General features: G+C 40.1%; 1 protein-coding gene and 1 long non-coding RNA gene across 3 annotated transcripts in view; one reads left to right on the forward strand and one right to left on the reverse strand.

Annotated features, from left to right (window-relative positions):
• The window catches only part of LOC100651912 (serine/threonine-protein kinase NLK), a 227948-nt gene that overhangs the window by 169625 nt on the left and 38719 nt on the right, over positions 1-19604 (forward strand). The window lies entirely within an intron of this gene.
• Positions 5633-19604, reverse strand: part of LOC125384663 — a 71661-nt gene continuing 57689 nt past the window's right edge. The window contains exon 3 of the long non-coding RNA XR_007223301.1: positions 5633-7000. This is a non-coding gene — a long non-coding RNA (uncharacterized LOC125384663). The remainder of the gene's footprint in view (positions 7001-19604) is intronic.

A 19604-nucleotide genomic window follows, 5' to 3' on the forward strand; every position in this document is an offset into this window, starting at 1 on the left:
TATTTGGCTTGCACTTTAGCCGGCTTTTCTTCGAGTATGCAACGATAATTGTTATCAAGAGTTAAGAGAGCCGTCAACCCTTTTCCTCGCTGTTCCTGTAGTCAACCAGCCACGATATATTCCCTCGTTTGTTTCTACTTCTTTGTTAACGCTAAATCCCTTCTCATTTGAAAGTCTAACTACCAGCACTGGCACTGCCGGAGCTTTTCAAGGCGTTTCTTGCGGCCTCACCGAGCAAAACGATCCATCTCACTTTCTGTCTAGCTCACCCATTCCCCAATTTTCTTTTTTCCCTTCATTCTCGTCTAAATTATGATTTTCACTCGTCCCTGCTGCGCTTTATCGTCCTCTCCGCCTTTTCTCCTGATTGTTTGCGTAAATTCGTGTTATGGAAATGGAAATAGATAAGCGTTTAGCAAGAGAGTTTGCTCAATCTTCGACATTTGTATATATTAATATATTAAGACCGAACCGGAGATTCCGGTTCCTTAAATGCTAAAATATTGGCGGTAATGGATGACATAATTACCGAAGGATTAGCAAATTATTTTAATGAATCTTCGTTTCTCCTAAACTATCAAAGTGTTCGTAAGGAAAAAGAAACTGTTCTATTCTATTCTATTGCAAGTTCGTACTTTCTACGCTGTTTTTTCTTTGTCGAAAAGTATCGACGAGGAATACTAAACTTTAGTAGATCTCGATTACAAATTTATCTTATCGACTAAAATATTCGCAAGAAGATGGAAACCATGTCGTGTCTGTTCATTGGAATTCTACGTTTCTACAAAGTTATTCCCACAGATCGACGAAACAATATCAACGAAGAATATCTTCAACGAACGCGTTTAAAAATTTCAGTGAAAAATTTATCTAATTAAAAAAAGAAACAGATTACAATTGCTTTCGCGAATTCGCAATATCCTCGTCTTTTTCTTGCTGTCTGTCTGCCAGGAATACAGTACTCGGGTTTACAGTGTTGCGATACGACAGGTAACGTTTTCGCTAGGAACAAGAACGCAACAAAAGTCGAACTCTTCCATTCGTTTCCCCAATGGAAACGCGTTTCCGCGTAATTAAATCGAATCGAGTGTACAGCGCGCGATGACGAGCGTAGGAACGCGGGCCCACGGCAAGATCGCTTTAAATCAATCAGCGTTCGCGCAATCGGAAGTGAAATAGCCCGTATCAAACGTATTAATTCGCTCTATTTTTTCTTTTTTTTTTTTTACCTCTCTCTCCTACTCTCCTTCCCGCTATTGCTGTCTTGATTTTTTTCGTTGCCGTTTCGTTCGAAACGCTCGTTACAAAAGCGTCAGATCGATCGACGCAACGAAAACGGACGAATATCCACGCGAAACGCCGCGTTACGACGAACAAAACCGGAACACGGCCGCCCAGTCAAGAAGTGAATGGCCCGGTAAGAGTTACAGAAATAAATTTCCCATGAAAATTTCAACGCAAATGTACGTATATATGTAGTATCGTGGACAAAAAGGCCTAAGATATCGGTCGAACCATAAACAACGTCGCGAGAGCCGAGGCGTCGTCGGGTCCATCAATGTGTCGTCGGTCCTTTCAAGTGAATAGTTTCGTAGAAAAGGCCTACGTGACCCTGGCCACGGGTGTTTGCGGAACACATGCGTGGTGGGGCGAAAAAAAACTAAGGGATGCTAGAGACAGTGTCAGTTGAGAAGTCGTACAGAGTGAGTTGAGAAGTCAGAGAGAGTGAGTGCAGAAGCCGGAGAGTGTGAATGGAGGAGCCGGAGAGTATGAATCGGGAAGTTGAGAGCCGAGTATGATAATAAGACGTACGACGATATTGTAATCAGTTCGTTGTATTCGGTATTGCTTGTTAAACTAAAACATCATTACTTGTCCTTCCTCTAAGACCCATTAAGTTACTACATATATATATTGTTACGTTCGGTGACTCTATCCAAAAACCAGGCTCCACGTTGTGGGCAAGACGGCAGCCAGATGTCTACACATCCTTGTTGCGTATCCTCAACGGCCTTCAGGACCCACTATAAATCTTGGCATTTTCATAGTTGAGGTCCTTCAGACCAAACAAGTATCTTTTATCTCAAGTGTTCTTTACATTCATCGTCTACTACGGGAAGATACGGGAAAGTTGGTTTTCCTCACGTTCGGTATGTAGGGGGTGGCTAAGACCCTTCCTAGTCCACCAACCTTCTTATTATCCAATCAGAAGCAATGTCTATTGCCCTCACTTTCCTAGCCAAAATTGTCATTAACAAATCCGCTTTCCTCTGCCACAGCATCGTCACTGAACTTCACTGATTCTCCAACCTTTCGAACAGTCGACATCTCTTAATCGAGTTTCCACCCTTAGATCAGTCACCTACTTAACTTATACATACGCACCAGCGTAACTAGCTTCTATATAAAATTGTCGGAAATGTATAATATTATAACCTGTTAAACTCAGTGTTATACTCACTGAACCATCCCTATTATCCTAACAGAAATAAGGGGATCGATCATTTCGTGGTGTCGATTGTCTAATTGTAACGGGAATTTACGACTCCCGTTGACGTGCTTCCTTTCGCGATCGCGTCTCTCCGCGAATAGTCGAATAAATACACACACACACACACGCATATATAATATATCGGAGATCGTGACAGTTGTAACTCAAATGAAAGAAGTTACCATATAAGAACCGATATCTGAGATTCAAATAATTTTAGTAGGGAATAACCAGAACCGTGGAAAATTAATATTTCTCAATAATGTAATTTTTACAAAAGTTCCTTCAAGATTAGCGAATACGTTCGAATCGCGAAGAAGTTCCACTGTAGTGGAGATGGAGCTACCGATGAACCCCTTTCAAATAAAATTCCACGGGCAGGGCGGGGGTGGCGAAGCTTACTGTGAAAAGGGAGTAACGACACCACTCGTGTCTGTCCTTCGACAAGAACCCTTTTATCCCAGTCGGAGAGAATCAAAGTCGCGTTTCAACGTGGATCAAAACCTGGAAATTTTCTCCTTCGCTCCCTTCGAAATGTTCGCAACGCGTCTTTCATCGTCCCTAACCATCCTCTTCTTTCCTTCCCCTTTGGATTATTATCGAATCTTTATTGAAAAATTTCTTTGCTGTTATTCAATTTACGTGGATATGAAATTCCGTCTGTGCTTGATGGAACAAGTAGTTTCTGCAACTAGAATAATTCGTAGAATATCGATTATCTCGGTTATTTAAATAGCAGATGCTTGGATTGCTTGAAAGAATACATTTTACTGAAGAAGCGTGAAGGGTTAGAGAAGCCTGTAAAAGTAGGAACGCGCGTTATTGCGCGCCCTTAAAGACGAGAATACTTAAGGGTGGAGTGGTGCGTCGTTATTGATAGTTGCTGAGAAATGTTTAGGCAAGTATCCGAGTAAAACCGAGATATAGGATAAGTATTTCAGGAATTCTGCGCTGTCTATTAGGATCGTTGGCTTACATGTCGTACGAATTTCAGAACGCTCCACGTGTTTGAATAAATCGTAGAGCGATCGATGGAAGTAATAATTAGTAGAATATCGAAGATAGATACAAACTTGTTGTTCTGTCAAAATGCTTAATCATCGTCAGACATTCAACATTGAACGATTCGTATAAAAATTCGTACGAAAGTCGCGTAAATAATTTGCATAAATTCCGTATAGAAATTTTTGATCGCAACCTGCATCTATAATATCCAAGCAATTCGTACAAAAAATTCGTAGAAATTCAATATAAAGGTTTCTGGCCGGTCTATGTCCAGAATATAACCATAACACGATATCGCTATTCTGGCTATTATTATCAATAATCCATCTACTAAAATAAACAATACCTATATCTCTTCTGAAAAATATTTCTACGTAAATTACGTTAATAAATCTTCCGTTCCTCCATCTTTCCATCTCGCCCTAACAAACGGAGCTTTCAAAACACGCAACATTTCTCGACACGCCCTAATGTCTCGGAAACACCATACAGTCTCCTCCGTCGCTGCGATGGCGTCGCAATTCTTCAAATCGATCGACAAAAGAACAGACGAGACGCGTCCTCTCTCTCTCTCTCTCTCTCTCTGTCTCTTCAAGCAGAATCGTCGTGTAATTATTTTGAAAAAGTCTATCCCCCACCCTGTACACCGAGCTTCCTCAACTTGGTCCATCCCCCAGCGGCTGAAGAATGCCGAGTTAATTAAACCCACGGCCACTCTTTTCTCAAAGCGGTAGGCTCGAAAGCATTGCTCGAAAAAAATCTTACTTTAAAGCGGTCGCGATTCTTCCTCCACCTCTGTGGCTCCGCTCTTCAGCAACCCCGGCGCGACGCGTTCTCCACCCCCTTTATCGGGTTGCGACTCTCTTTCTCTTCCTCGTCCCCGCAATTTCTGTTCTGTCTGCTCTGTCCCGGCCGTGTCACGCGAAGATATGCAAATAGCGGGGAGCGTCATAGTACGCGTGGGAAGAGAGACTTTCGTGAAAGGAACACAGCCATCGAGTAATAATTATCGAGGCTGTGGACACGTGCAAGGTGGCACACAACGAATATTTATATTCGTCGAAGAAAAAAGAGAGATTCGATGTTATTTGGAAGTACAGTTAGTCGCGAAAGTTTGCTAACGTTTGCGAAATTTCGTGAATTAAACATCCACTTTGTCACGAAATTGTTTATACGCGTAAATCTCACGTATTCGATCTTACGATTGTTATTGTCGTATTTCACGTATTTGTTTGCAGCGTAGATCGTTCGAGTGGCGGGCTATAAATTTGACTCGTAGGATTTCGTTTGTTTTATTACCAAGCTTGTTATTGTTATACGAGAGAATTTATTAGTTGCAACTCGTAGTGGAAATAGTAACGAGAATCTAATCGACGTGGCACTTAACGTGGTCCAGAGGTTCTGAGAAAAACGCGAGGAAACTTATACGAGTCGGGCATGTTAAACTTTCTTGCGATATTTCTGATGAAATTTTCCATGGGATCTATGTTCCACCTTTTCGTTAGAGATCGTTTAGTTAGCGGTTACAGGTTAATGCACGAGCAAGCGGATATGCCAAGCGTCGACTATCTGGCTGGCAAGATTCCTACTTCCCAAATTTTTGGTGTGTCACACGATGCTGACTCAGAGTCACGATTTTTGAGAACGGAGTCACGCTTTCTGAATAAAAGAGCGGAGGGAACTGGGTCGCGTAGATTTAATGTACCGTTTAGCGTGCAAGTAACAAAGAGCAACTAAGAATTTGTCTGACGAGTATGGAGTAAAATTAGATTGTTCTCATACTCTGTACTCTTGTAGCTTGTGCTCGTGGAATTTCCAAGACCAGTTAAATTAAATATGCCCTCCACCCTCGAACAAAGTGCACCACGTACTTGATTAACTGAAATTTATACCAGCCAGATATATGTAATAAGATGTAAGAAACTTAACCTTCGTATTTCTCCGTTTTATATCTACAATTCTCTTGAACGATCAACTTTTCCAAAAAGTTCTCTTAAAAAAGTCTCAAGTATCTTTAGCATTGAGTTTAGAACATTTTAGCGTGTTTAAATCGTGACTAGTCTGAGAGTGTTTACTCACATCGTTTTTTCATGGACGTAAAGGGAAACTCGCTTAAAAATTTGATGACAAGTAGCGCAACATTTTCAACATTTTATATTCCTTTGTAACTTCCCTATAAATAAACGAAAATTCCACGTCAAATTACAAGTCACAATTCGAAATGCTTAAATTACGAATCATATCGCAAATTAGTAGACAAAACTCGGTAATTGAAATCATTCTTAATAATAATTTGCCCTCGGATACATTTCTTCGTCGATTTTTAAATGTTCTCCTCTTTCGGGACCTAAGAGACGCTTACGTTAAAATCCCTGTTCTTCATTGCTATTTAAATCGAAAAATATGCATCGTTTCAAATCGGAATTAAAAATCTCGGTCAATGTTCCGATATTAATGAGCGCATTTCACCATTGAACAAAACCATCAGTCCTGGCAATTTAGTCGAACAAAAATGCAAAGCGACAGAACGTTGAAACGTCGAAAATATTCAGGTATATGCCATCGATGGCAATCGACGATGTTAAATTCCATTCATCGATCGAGCATTTTACCGAAGGTTGGAAACACCGAAAGAGCTGGAGGGGCTAGGTTTTGCGCGATCGATTCTCTTTACGAGAGCTGTCCGTGGCACTCGGGTGAAACGAAATCGTCGTCGTCGAGCAGCTGGAGGGTCGCGAAAGGGAGAAGGAAACGGCGTGGCACGCCAGATACGCGCGTTAATTTATCGCGGTTCTATTCCGTCGACTGGTCGTGTTTCCGCGAGTAAAAAGAAACACGCTCCCTCGGAAAATCGACATGTTGCTATGACGAAAAATTATCGGATTTTTGACGGAAGATGTTTTTTAATTCTGGGAGTTTTGATCTTTGATATTAGTAGTACGGATCTTAAATATGCTACATATCCATAGAATTAAAATTAGAAATTGATTTTATGCGACAAGAGATTAAAGTGATATAACGCGATAGAAAATAAGTAAAATACAGGTGACGCTGTTGCTGTTTCAATAAAAATTGACGTTGATAATATTTGTAACAAGAGTTTCCAAAGGATAAGGATGCTGTTGGTACTTTTATAACGAGTTTAACATAGGATCTTCACGGTTATTTTTATAAACGTGGTTGTTGAAGTTGAATACTATTGTAATATATCTGACGTATATAGAGTTACTTACGAATTTCCTTCAAATATTTTCACATCGTACGTTATATTAGAAGTAAGTTGAATTAGCTCTTAAAACTGTATCGAATTCTTGGAATCCACAAGTATAAATTCCATTACGACGCGATCGATAAATTCTGCGATGTTACGTATTCTCGATCCTTTTCGCCGACGTCGTCACGATTTTCCAAACTTTCAAAAGCAACCCACGATTTGTCCCAGCATGGTGCACGCGAAAACCAATTAAAATCTCAAAGAAGCATCCTCCGCAAACCCGACACAGCCTGCAAATAAACAAGAAGAAAACCCTGTAAAACCAGAATTCTGGCGAACGGGACAAAGGTTATGAAACCCTTCGAATTTCCACAGCAGACACAAGAAACCCTCTCTGTTTTGAAGCACCGTCGAAAATCTACTCGCCAATTGCGAGCAACGTTTGCTTTCCGAAAAACCGGGCCATCGTTAACACCGCGTAGTCGCTGGGTTTGCTTCGTCGAAATTAATTCGTCAAAGAGCCAACAGAAACAACGACGCGAGTTAAAACCCGGTGTCTCCGTGTTCGCCCCTTTTCCACCCGCCCATCCTCCGCGAATGTATGGAAGTCGGCGCGTTAATACATCATGCCGGTGTCTATAGTTTTGTTTCTCTTTCGGCCGGTAGTTTTCGAGGGTAATTTGTCACGGGTGGTTCCGTTGTTCGCGCGTGTCGCGCCAGGATGCGCAGGAATCAGGATACAAAGGAAGGAACGTCGGTCTGTGCGCGGTTGAACGATACTCCTCCGCCTCCGGAAGAAGCATCACGACACGGCGAATGATTATACACACTCCGATGAAGATGCTTCTTTGAATAATAATTCCGCGGTATTCTTTTATTTTTCTCCCTTTTTCTTTTCGACTACCGACCCGTGTCGAAGCACCTTTTTCCCTTCTTCTCGAATGTGAATTTCGTTTAATGAAAGGGAGGATAGAGAAGAATGTGATTCTTTTACTATTTTTGCTTTTGAAAGTCTTTGAATATCTCCTGTCTTTAATAGAGTTTTGATATTTGCCATAGACATCGAGCATTAAATAAATTACAATTTTTTTTAGCAAAATTGTTACTATCCATAATATTTTCTCGATTTTGAGCGTATGATACGTGCATCTTCTTTTGGTTTCATTTAGATCGAGATCTACCTAGAAAATTTCTAACGAGGCGATTAATCTTTCTCGAAGAATGTGATCGACAAATACTTTGCATGATACCCGTAAAACAAACGTTACAAAAAAAATGTACATTAATAGAAATTTAGTTACCATTTTGTAAAGGACACGGTTATTCCACCACGGACAGGAATCCTTAAACGAAAGACTAATGAATAGAACGAAAACTTAAGTAGCCCGTGTACCAATTCCGATTCCTAAAAATGGAGCGTATCGAAACGAAGAAAGTGGGCGTAATTTTGACGTAGACAGATAGTTGGCAAGATAGATGTAAGCAGGTGTCGGCGCATGAAAGTTCGTGTCGCATACCGGATGGATCTGGGACTCGGAAAACTCGGCGAGTTAATTCGAGACAAGAGGAAGAAGAAGAAAACGCGGCCGGGGACACTGTTAGACGAAATAGGGTGCGACTAGATCGCACAGATAATAAAGCTGAAATACTGGAACAATTCTCGACGTGCTAATTACGCTCTTATAAGATTTGCATTAATTTTCACGTCTAATGCGATCGTCAACACCCTGAGCACTTCGCTACTTGCAAGCTGTTTACTCGCAAAAAAGAGTCCTTGTTGCTAATTCTTGGATAAACAGGAGGAAAGAGCGAAGTCGTCGAAGACGGAACGTGAATCCAGTTGTTTGAGATTCCAATAAAAATTTGCAGATGTTGTATACAGCTGTATACATCTGTGACAAATCTTTCTTTCGCGAATAATCTTCCATAATTTCTTCCATAATTTTGTGCTTTAAAACTCTTCGCTGCAAGCGAATATCGTAGTTGCTGATGTCGATTTATTAAATGTTATGTGTTACAGTATCGAATAGATACTTGCAGTTAACGATGAGTTTTGCAAAACGTTCGTATATGTATGAAAGAAAAGATCTTTAACGACAAACTATTATTTAGAAATTTACAAATTTCCTAAGAGAAGGATAAACGTTCGGTTGTGAGTTTCTTCATTTAACCAACGATCATCGATCAACCAGAGTCGAGTACGTGGATCAGCAACGATAATTAACGTTTAATCGAGCTTCGTTTAATCCTTTGCACTGGAGAGGCGACTTTCAGTCACCATGGCATTCCGTGCTGCAACTCCAGTGGCGACCGAGAGGCGATAGTCCCTGTTTATTCTAGATTTCGATATCTCCAATCGATGAGAGTGCAATATTGGTTCGTAAATTGGTTCCTTAGCTGTTTGTGTTCTTTGTTAGGAAGCGTAAAGTGTTAGACTTTAAAATGGAGATAAAATATTTAATCCCATATCCCTCCGAAAGTATGGTTCAACTATGGTATTGAAACTATGGTATGGTCTTCGACGTTAGTTCGGATTCGACGATCATGGCAAAAGTATTATAGTTTAGGAAGCTTAAAAAATGGTTTTCGGAAGTAAAATTAGCTCAAACGAAGATGAACTTGATTTTGAACTGTTGAAAAATGAGATTAATTATATCAAGAATACATCTTGGTGAATGCTTTATAAGTTATCATATAAAAAAAATACAGAAATTAATATTACAAAATCATATTTTCAAAGATGTAAATATAGATAAATTATTAGAATATAATGTTTTTGTAAGTTAATTTGTATATGAAATCATTTTGCGCTAGCTGTAAGACACGTGTCACGTATACGTATTAGTTTATCCTACTTACTCTTCGTTCAACTTTATTGCACTGATTCTTCGATATTAAAGGATATACGTTTGCGTACAAGTTAAACTTGTTATAACTAGAACGGTGATATAGCTTTTTAACCAATGACTCTACGCTTTCTGTGACATCGATCGAGAAAAGTATAGGGGTAAAAAGGGTGTAGGCGGATGTCTTCAATCACCCTCGACTGGAACTTCCGTGAAATCGAGCAGCTGTCGCGTCAAACGTAAGGGAAGATCTCGGCATTCTTTCTCGACTATCCTTTCCCCGTGATTGTTGCTTTTTCCCCGCGGGAAGAAAGGAACTCGGCAAGTTAGCAGCTCGCTTGAATTACGGCTAGATTCGGGCAACGCATTTAATTCAGAACGAGTCTTTCTTATCCATCGAAATAGACACACGGCACAGATTTACAAGGAAAATTTCTAAAACGAAGTATTTTTCATCGTTTGCTCTTGCTATCAAATATCATCGAAGAAGAATGCAAAATAAGATTCATCGTGACGTTAAAAATTTCTTTTTCGTTCCAACTATTTAAGAAAGCAAGTCTGACTGCCCTTAACCATTTGAGCTAAAATTATCAGACGTCTAAAGGTGCGTTCTTCATACAACGAACTAGACGTATCTTCGACGTGTATCTTTCGATGTATTTATCCGTTGTATCGTAACGTGTTATTCTCCTGTTCCCATTGCAATCCCCAATAAGTAAATTATCGTCATTTTAAGCGCATCGGACTGTCTATACGATGTTCCACTACGATCTGAACGTTCAAAGTATCGAGACTCTAAACCACAACAAAGAAGAGAACGAAAGACAAGAAAGAGAATGAAAGAGGAAATCGAGGACTACGATTCTTCTCTTTCTTCTCTTTGAGTTTCCAGAGGATTTTTCTACCTGATATCGGATGTTCTCACGGGGCAGAAACGTTTCGGTGCATTCGAACATTCCCACCCGGTAGAAGATTGCACGTAAAGCCCCGGACAGATAGAGCAGCAGAGTTGCTCTTCTCCTCTTGACTGGCCCGAAACCAGTCCTGCCACCGCCCATCCGTGACCCCAGACCCCGTCATCCGGTCGGTTTGCTCGCCGCGGCTTCTCCTCCAACTCGCTTAACCTCCTCGCTCCTTCCTCTTCTACGATGGTCTTCCACGCTTCCTTAACTATCCTCCATCCATGATGTTTTAATTAAGCCGATCCTTGTTCGATAGGGCAGAGGCTGTCGCTATCTCTGTCTGCCATTTCTCTTGTTTATCCTGCTTCTTCTTTTTTCTTTTTAAAACAGGAAGTCTGTTATTTTGTTAGAGTCTTCGGTCTTTAGAGGATGTGGTTTCTTTTTCTACCACTTAAATCTTGCTTTTCTTTCTTCCATTTTCTGCTTTTTTTTCTCCCTCGCGAACGGTGAGTTGCGGTAATTTTTGGGGGGGGGGAGGAGGTTGTCGAGGTGAGTTATGGAGGATGTGATTGATTGGAAATTCGTATTTGCGGCGAGGATGATAGATTTCAATCGACGTTGTAAATTCTTGCATCGCCCTTTACACGTTGCAGGGTTTGACGTAAAAGCGCGCTTTTCTCCGATCAAATGAAAATTGAACATTTTCGAAAGCAGCTAACAAGCATCGTCGAACCCTTCGTTCTTTTACGCAATGAGACGATGAACGTCGAAGGTTTTTTTAAAATACTTACATTAATAAATAAAATCGTCGTTCTAACCAAAAGATTTTGTGTTTGCTCGTGCAAAGAAAAGTTTTAACTCGCGAGAATGTTTTCCTTTAATCTAGCAAATGTGGCCGATACTAAATACAAACAAACGATTTGAAGCTAATATACGGGCTAATATAAAACAAAAATAGACGCGCAGACACGCAACTTCTGTGCCACGTGATATTCCGGAGGGCTGGAAGCTTAAAAAGACGATGCATCAGAACCGTGCTCACACTTCCTCTTCCACAACCAAGGCTTCTAAGCTTTTGAGCAGCGTCGCGTCTAATAATTCCGTCTTCTCGAACGTTCAAGCGCGAAAGGTCTCTTCTTTCTCGCATTTCGTTTCTCCGCTCGCGCTTTTCAACAGCCAAGCCCCCCTTTCCTCGCGTTTTAATTAAGCCAAGCTTCAACTTTTCTCAAACAAGATCACGATATTTGACCCCGCCTTGTCCCCGTGAAAGCAACCAAGAAACGGGATTAACGCTCGCCGCGTTGACGTTTCAGGCCGGCGGCGGCCCTTAGTTTTCCTTTCTTTCTTTTCTTTTTTTTTTTTTCGTATTTTCCGCGACACGAAAGCGAGAAAGAACGGGCCGGCGACAAAACTTCGCGATAGTAACGCGGCCTTTCAGCGGCCGCCAGCCGAGAAGTGCGAAATAATGCGGGCGGATTTCATTCGTGTTGTCAAGTCGTGCTGTTCCTGAGCTTTCTTCGTCTCCTGTTGGACGTTACGCTCCTAGCGTGCAGGTTTAATTAAAGGAATATCGTTTTTTTTAATCGTTGAGAATCGTCATGGGCGAATGTTAATTGTATTTTTGATTGCATCAGTGGAGGAATTTTAGAAGACTATTAAGAGTGAGAGCTCGCGCGAACGAAGGATTCAGCATGAAGGACGATTCACGAAACTCAAGTGACGATTTGGTTGCGCGTAACAAGAACAGGTGTGATACAAGGTCGGTCGAATTGTCTCTGGGATTAGCAATAAAATTTGAGAAACATACGCGAGTATCTTTAGCGAAATTAATATCGACTTCTATTGCGAGAGAAGCATGATTACGTGTAGCTGTTTATTTTCCTTATATATAAATTAACAATCGCACAACGACAACGATAAATAATAATCTTTTATTAGGAGTGCGGTATATGATTGAGAAGATCAAAGAATGCTGCGTGGATCGTTGAAAAGTTGAAAGAATCATTTCAGAGTTGAAGAGAAGAAGAGATTTTTTAAAGAAGTGGGAGTTATTCCAAGATTCGTTTTGATCATCGATATTACTCGGCATAAACTTTATCATTCAACGATTAAAAGCCTGCTACAACCCGACGTTTCTATTAGAAAGGAAGGGAAGAGAAAGACGAAGGTAGCACAGAGTTATGGACGTGTCTGACCGTCCGATCTGTGACGAGAGTATTCTACTTGCAAGTGGTTCGAATCAACGATCGCACGAAAGAATCTTTAACGGATGAAGACATACTAAATTTAAAATGTTTCGGATTTGTGAAAGGAAACTGGTCTGTGTAGAATCTTTACTTTCCTATGCTATACGTAGTATAACGTAGGCGATACACTAATTGTGTATTAGGAAATTGAACGCTCGAACCGTAAAAATATATGAAACTTTCGTAGGCCTGAAAAATTCTGGCAAATTTAAAGCGATAAAATGAAATTTCGAAATTTACATGCAATTTATATTTCATCAGTTTACTAAATATTGTAAAATCAATTGCATTCTGTAATCAACGAAAACAAAGTATTGCAGACATTGTCCCGTTTTCACGACACGTCAAAGATACGAAATTCACGTTTCATAAGCATAATTACAAAGGATCGTAATTAATGAAAAAGCCGAACAACATTCTCTTCAGAATTATTCGTATATATAATTCGATTGAAAGTGGCGATTTTTACGATCATTTTCATTGAATACGCGCGTTTTAAATAATTATTTATATAAGAAGAGCATGGAGATATTTTTGCGGCAGGCAAAATGAGAAAGAGTTGAATTTCATTAGCAGGTTAATTAAACGAGCGACAGGAATAAATATCGAGGATTATAAATGCGAATGACGCGTGGTCACGTGGACGCGTTAACATTGAATTATGCTGGCGTTCACGTGTTCCAATCGACTTTTATAGATCGAGTCGGTTTTATTGGCGCTTTTTACTTCTATTTTTTCTTCTTTCTTTTTCCCTCTGTTTTTTCATCACATCCCACGTGCCTCGACACGTTCTCCGCTGCGATTGCTCTTTATTCCGCTCTGTTCGACCATCTGATATGTGTGCATTCGTATTCAGCAAATAATACCACCGCGCCGTTTCGTTCGACACTCGATAACACGTTCGAATCAACTTTCGATTATTTTCTTTTTTTTTTCATGTTCCTCTCCTATTTCGAGAACATTCGGGGCTTCTCTCGTGAAATTAAACTCTGCATACAGTAGAAGAGTTAAATGTTGCGAGAGAAGAGATGATCGAATGGATATCCGTGAACAGACTTTTAGAAATAACTAGTTGGGTTTCATTGAAATTATCGGTCGGAAACATTGAAAATACCGTTAAATGCATTTGGATTATTAGAGTGATAATTTAAATACGCGTCAGTTGCGCAGGAATGCAAGACGAATATGCGTAAAGTTAAAAATGTAATCGTACAAACGATAAACATTTAAGTAACTTCAAAATCTTGAACAATTCTACACGAGTTAAAGTTTTGTAAATTTCAGTAAAAATTGCAAGATCAGTGTACCATTTTGCGAATGAAGGAAATGAATCTCAGCCGAATCGAACGAATCAGACGTAATCCCGCTGCAAAATCTTACGCGTACCAACGATATCGTTCCTTTGGGATTGAAACAAGCTCGCGGGACGTTTGAAAATTGAATTTTCCCCTGAGGGATGGAAACGTTCGACGTCTCCGACCTTTATGTCTCGAACATTATGTTCTCCGCATCGACAGCTGCGACAGGGCGCGCTATTTATGGTTTCTGGCCTACATCCCTTCGGTGTCCCAATATATAATCATTCGCGGTGAAATTCACGCGTTCGATTAAATATCGTTCCTTGGCAAGAATGTAATTAACGGGTGGTAAAAAGAAGCTGCGTCAACGATGGAGCCTTTCAACGTCGACGTGGAGCTAACGAGCTTCCAACCTCGTCCATTCTACCGAACGTGATCGCGATTTTTCCATCTTTCGTTGAAGTTTGACGTTTTCTTTTTATCGCTATAACGTAGGATATGAGAAATATCGTAGTATATATAACGCAGGATATCAGAATTTTTTGTTATTACAGTATAAAATGTATGGACTTTTTGTTATGATATTAGATGAGCGAGTTAATGCAGTTCTTTCAAATTTATCAGCTTTACAGAGGTAGCTCATCTTATTCTCAAATACTTCAAAGAATAGCTATCTGCAATTTTTCTTCTCGCTGCTTGATCGTGAGAATTATTTTTACGATTAAATTTGTATTATATAAGTAAATAAAATTTGTTGGGAAAATCACGGAATCGATTTACATATTTAATAAGACGGAATGCTAAATGAATATCAAGGGTGGATGAAACGAAGAAACGCGTTTAAAAATTTTCTTTCCGTTTCGTCGTCGATTTTATGTAAGACAGTTCTAGTTGATGCGTCTCATTTTGTGCATTTAAAAGTCGACCAATGACTTATTAGTATATAATATGCTTGATTCTGAACACTTAACCTGAATTATCGAAATGCTGCTCTCCAATTTCACTAATGCTTCTCATTAATGGATATCCATCATCTCTATTATCCACCTATATCCGCCTATGCACGTGGAACCTCAAAACTATTTCTGACTAGCATTCAACGTTGACTCGGCAATTCGGCTCGCTCTCTCGCCGAGCCATATAGCTCTGATCAATATCACAGGCAAACAAATCATAGTGACAGTGCTCGGAATTAATTAGAACGAAACAATAATTTTCATCGTCTGCTTCAATTCTACAACAGAAATAACGTACCAATTGGTATGCTACGTCATACTTGGTTAAACATTATACGAATTCTAATAAGAATACTGTACCGATTCCATCTGTTACATCTCCCTTTAAACGTTATACAACTAATTATACGTTTATACGTTTAATTACAACTTTCTTAAACGTTGTATCAAATTTCCACAGAAAAATGCGAAGCAATCATTGCGATCTGTGTACCGCAGAAAAAAATATCTCCTCTGTGGACACTTGCAATTGGAACGAAGAAGAGGTGAATAGAGATATCTAATTAGAGAGAGAAATATTTAAATAGAGAGAGAGGAAAGAAACCGCGTTGGTTTGCAGACATTTTTATTTCCTTCTGCGTCTACGCTTTTTAAACAGAGCACCGTCGTTCTTAGGAGAGAAAAGAAAATGCACCGGACAAGTTGTTCTTTGACTTATTCCCCAAGCGAAACACGTATAAATCAAGAAGAAAGTGTCAAGGTTCAAATTTATCTCTACCTTTCTGCTATTAAATTTCCCCGCGATACAAGAGTCAAACTTTCTTGTAAACTACTTTCGACGCTTCCAATTTTTCTCCAACAAAGAACGCGTTAGGAAGAATATTCTCTTATTTTTCTTCGACATATAAGAAACATAATTACACACGAGGATCCGGATTTCTTAATAAAGGCCGCCTAGATCCATTGGATTCACCACCGTGTGTGCGTCTTCCTATTAACAAACTACACTGAAAAGCTCGAAATGAGAAGGAACGCTTATACAAAAATATCAAGACGCTAAAGTTCCTTTTCAACGTGTCGCTTGCTGCCAAACTTCACCGTAGAAAATCAAATGGAAATCGATCGAGAGATGAGCTGGGGAGAGGAGGTCGACAACAGGTGCGACGTCGAGGACACGTATTCCGCGCGCGATCGAGCATAGTCGAAGCAGAGGCGGCTGTGAGTGGCCGTGAGTAGGAGGAACGATCGAAGGCACCGATGACCTTGGAATTAATACACCAGCCGGCCGGTCCTTCGTCCTTGACTTTCGGTACGATATATCCCCGCGTGGCTGTTGCGTTAGCCTCTGGTAGCCGTGGCGACCTCATCGTCCCTGGAGAGGAGAAATGAGGAATCGAGCGGCGGGAACGGCACGCATAGCCGGCTTCTTCGGGTGCGATGAACCCGATAACGCTGCCACAGACCGACGTAAAATCGTCCTGGCGTGACGTATTCCATCGCTTATATTCCCACTTGGTCTCGATTTCTCTTCCTAACTGTTATCGAGAACTCACGCGAAATCATTCCTAGGAACTATAATACGCTTGTGGTGTGTCGTGGATGATCATCAGCCGAGCAATGGTAAAAAACGTAAGGGATACCTTAATAGAACGAAACGAGAATAAGGAATAAAAGAACGGCGTATGAAAAAATATACAGGTTAGCGGGAACTCGCGCGAAATTGCACCGAGCAACTGAACTACTTGCGGCGTGTCGTGGACGAGATTCGTATATTTATGAGCGAGTTAGAAGAATTGTGTCGTGGAATTGGAATTGCGGTTTCGTCGTCTTGATGGTGGGAATATATTGCGTATTGAAAAGCAGGCTCTTTTTTTTGGTTATCATAAATTGAACGGAGGTGGTTGGAAGATTCCCAGGGTTTGAGAGTCGCTATTCGAGGATTTGGTTTGGAGGCTACTTGGTTTTCGAATGGAGAGTTGTTGAAACGTTTTATGGTTTCAACTGGATTATTAGTTGTGGGAATATTTTATATGAAAAATACGATACTCGCTGTACGCGTAAAAGAATCCTATGACGAGGATTCCAAATCGAGGAACTAAATTAAACTAAATTAAAAAGTAAAGCTAAATGAAAATAAAAAAAGACGCTTAAAACTTCCTAAATTTCTGATAAAGACGCAAAACGTGTAAAGATATAAAAGATCGTTTTTGTTCAAACGATTCGAGCGGCACGAGTTACAGAACAATTTAAAAAGAGGAATCGATTAGGTTGGAATCTCGATGTTGGCGGTTCGAGATCTCGGAGACTGGCCTCGACCGTGTCGCACGGAGATCGCCACTCGATGGTCGATTCCGTTGACCTTGCGGTTAATTTTGAAACTCGCGCGCAATCTCGCCGCGTCGCGTCGCCCGAATTACATCGTAAACAAAGAGAGAAGCTGTTTGTCGCGAGATTATTTTCAGCGCGGCCGATAACCGCGGTCTTTTCCCTCGAAACCACCTGAAACCTGAAATTTCCATTTTTGTCTCGCTCTCGGGACGTTTGACGTGGGTCGGTCTTTAATGAATGCGATGTAAATTCGAAGAGAATCTTGATTAATATTTCAGCGAATTTAAAAAAGAAATAAAATTCAGAATAAAAAGAAAAATAGTAAAAAATAGAGCGACAATGAATAAGCGAAATGATCGAAACAACGAACGAATGAATAGGTGAACGTAGTGCAATGGGAAGAATATTTAGAAAGATAGAATATTTAAAAAGAAAGAGGAGACGTATCGAAAGAACCGATCTTGTGTCTCTGTGCTGTTCCAGTCACCCCTTGGTTCAGTTTCAATTTTGTTTTATGTTTATAAACTATGTAAAACCAAGTCCAATTTCTACACTACCAGACCGACTAAATAAATACTATACAGTATCTGTAAAAAGAGAAATTATCGAAAAGTTAATTATTCAACTCGAAGTTTGGAAGGTTTCCATATTTTTGTGACAAAAAACTATGGAGATCCGAATATTTGATATTAAATTGATATTTAAAAAAAGACTTGTAAAAACGAAAGATATAAAAACGAGGGAAAAGTTGATCGACCAATTTGAACTTTGGAAAGATTCCATATTTTCATCGCAAGGACTACGTAAATCTTAGTCGATGACTGGCGACAAACTTATGCGTTTGTTTTCCGAAGGTTCCTTCCACTTGATTAAGTCACGATTAATGGAGACGTTTTACGAGACTGCTCGAGAGGAAGCGTCGTTTAAAGTCGGAAAATCGGGAACAAATAGGTCGACGACCTTCGCATAAGGTAGAAGATACTATTTTCACGCGGATAGAAATATCTCTCTATAAATACCCGTGCTGGAGGGTCGACAAATTTTTCAACGCGCATTTCTCAAAACCGCAACTGTATAAGAGAAACGCGCTTTCTTAAAAGAGACTGAATTTCCTTCATAAAAATTTATTACACGTAACTATGAACTTTTTGGGAAAATAGTATCTCGAAAGTCGCATCTTCCACCGCGATGCTTCTGACGCGCTCCTTCAATTTTTACGCGCCAATCTTAATCCTGTTTTAATAAGCAAGGCGAGTTTGAAGTGTTCTAAGAAATACTGGCATAAGATTGAGACGAGAAATTATACGTATCGACAGTGATGCATATTTTTATCAAATTTGAGTAGATAATCTTTGAATCGATAAAATTAACCAACGTATTAAAATTGTCATTATCAATCAAGCTATAACCGACGAAACAAAACAAAGTATCTTAATAGTTTATCATTGTGGGTAATAATTAATATTTCCCAGACTTCGAGTTACTTTTTATACGAATCAACTGTAATAAATCATAAATTCTCTCTACCGCAAAGAAGCCAGATTTTATCACGAGAAAGATCCAAGAAAATAGATATTTGAGAAACAGAAAGGGCAAAAACAAGCGATTACTGATCGAGATATAAATTCCAATTCCTATCTGAATAACAAAAAGATCGCAAAAAGCAAACACCCTATATGATACTCCGTGGAATAAATTAAAATTAACTCGAATCTACCATGGAACAATAATCGACGAAATAGTGCCAGGTGTATCGTTCCTTTGACACGTAATTCCTTATACCAATATCAATTTTCGAAAGCAGGGCGATCCATTTTCCAATAGCAGAGCGTGTGTAGCTAACAACGTTTCATCGGTAACCCGTCAGAGATTGGGAATTTCCGTGTAGCCATTAGAACTGGTTTCATCGCGGCGGTGATCCGAGCTGTCCAGCTAGCACACGGTAAAGTTCCTGGCGTAAAACGCTCTAATCCAGCGTCGAGCACGTGCTCGCATCCGATTAATCACTCTATTACGTTAATCCGTCGCCGTTATTTATCTCGCGGGATGTAACGCCCACGCATAATGCCGGGATCCTGCGTCCTTCGGACGTAACGCGGCTGATAATTAAAACGTTAGCGATTCGGCGTGACGCGTGAAAGTCGATAGACTTACGCGTCGACAATACGCTTGACGCGTTTTGTCGCGAGAAACGAATTTTGTCGGTGGCGATATGAAACGAAAGACACCGGTAACAGGTCTGGCTGGATCGATTCGAAAGTGGGAAATTTCGTTGTTTATTTTTTTAGAGTAGCGTTAGATTTTTTTACGAGATTATT

The sequence above is a fragment of the Bombus terrestris genome, chromosome 3 (genome assembly GCF_910591885.1).
Source record: "Bombus terrestris chromosome 3, iyBomTerr1.2, whole genome shotgun sequence".
NCBI classification, from domain to species: Eukaryota; Metazoa; Arthropoda; class Insecta; order Hymenoptera; family Apidae; genus Bombus; species Bombus terrestris.